The following is a 1,808-nucleotide window of genomic DNA, read 5'->3' on the forward strand; positions in this document are numbered from 1 at the left end:
AAAAATATTATATTATTAAACCAAATATAAATTACTTCGTTATTGTACCTAAATCAAATTATAAAAAAATGAATTAAAAAATTACACAAAAAATGAGTAATTTTAAATAGTTAATTTGATACTAATATCGATATATTTTTATCAAAATTTTATGATATCTTCAAACTTATATTTTATTCAAAAATAAAAACATCATCGATTTCTCAAAATCACATACGACCATATTATAACATCGACGGAGATAAAAAATAAAATGAAATATTAAAATCAAGATATATCTCGCTGCATTGCGCGAGTACCCTTCTATACATTATATATATATATATATATATATATATATATATTAGTTTTGTACCCGCTACAATGCGACTAAATATAAAACTTTCTTGTAGATAAAAAGTTAATTAATTATTCTTAAAATGTTTTACGCTTTAAACTATGACGTTGTTTGCAAGTAAATTGTTTTGACAACTTCAGTCTTCATCCCATTTTTGAAAGATCAACGATATTTGTAAACATTAAAAGTATCACAACGTGAACTTATCGAAATAGAACCATGTAAAATAACATGATGTATTGAATATTGGAATTATTTAGTGCGTTTAACGAATTTATTGCATCTACAAAATGCTAGATTAGCCTCTTTAACATACACCGTCTTGAAAATATCAAATAGTTGATGAGTTAATATTACGTGTAGATAGTGCGACTTTGTAATGTCAGATTGGCCGACATGCATTATGTTGAACTTATTGAAATCATTTATCTATGCTTTCTTCCAAGAACCTCTCTCCCGCTTATTCTAGATAATCTGCAACTAAGCAAAATTCAACCTACAAGAGTTTTTCTCTTTGGGACTTCATTGATGTCAGTTTTGATGTCTGCAAACTTTATTGCTTCTCACATGTCATCAAATTCAACAAGAGCATGTCAGAAATAACATTGTTTCTGGAATATGTTGCAGACAAATGTAAAAATTTGTTGTAACCAGAAACAAAAGATTAATACAACTATTTAATAAAGATATGTTTTTACTTGGATGTTAACTGGTAAAAAGATTTTAAAGCAAAAACTTGCAAGATTATCAAGGACAAAAATATGTGCATCAAAATTATCTTGATAACTACATTTGATACTGGTAATTTAGGTATACATGGAAACTACAAATGATATTATTTATTAATTATACAAATTAATTATATATTATAATATAATAACAAAAAGAATATCATAATAAAAAATAGATTATTTTATTATTACTAAGATTATAATAATATTAAAGGTGTTTTTTGGTATTTTTTTAATGGGTGGTTTGAATTTATACATGATTAGAATACAAATAAGAAAATGAGTCTTTATCTAAGAACGATAACATGAAGGATGATATAGGAACATCAAATATTAACATTTGAGATACAGATAAACTCAAAACCAAAATGGAGATGATAGCAAATTCTAGTTGTTAAAAGAGATAAAATATTATATTATAGTGTAAGCCACCGACATAAACTAATATAAGAAAGATTGAAATTTCCATCTTGAAACCAAAATTTTGATACCAAGAACTGAAATTAAGTTATCCAAAGGCATAAATCTAGATAAAAGAAAATGAAAAACCGAGGAGAATTACGGCAAACAGAGATAACCCAATTGAGATTTTGGGAAATTTAAGAAAGAATTTTTTGACTTACTCTTCCAACTTCATCGACATTGATTAGAACAAACTCGTTTATTTTGTTGTGAACCTGCAAGTCTTTTAATGAGTTATTGGACGTACACGTGAGGATCCCTCTAAATTGTTTGGCAAA

Source organism: Cynara cardunculus, assembly GCF_001531365.2.
Source record: "Cynara cardunculus var. scolymus isolate 2C chromosome LG 9, CcrdV1, whole genome shotgun sequence".
Lineage (NCBI taxonomy): Eukaryota > Viridiplantae > Streptophyta > Magnoliopsida > Asterales > Asteraceae > Cynara > Cynara cardunculus.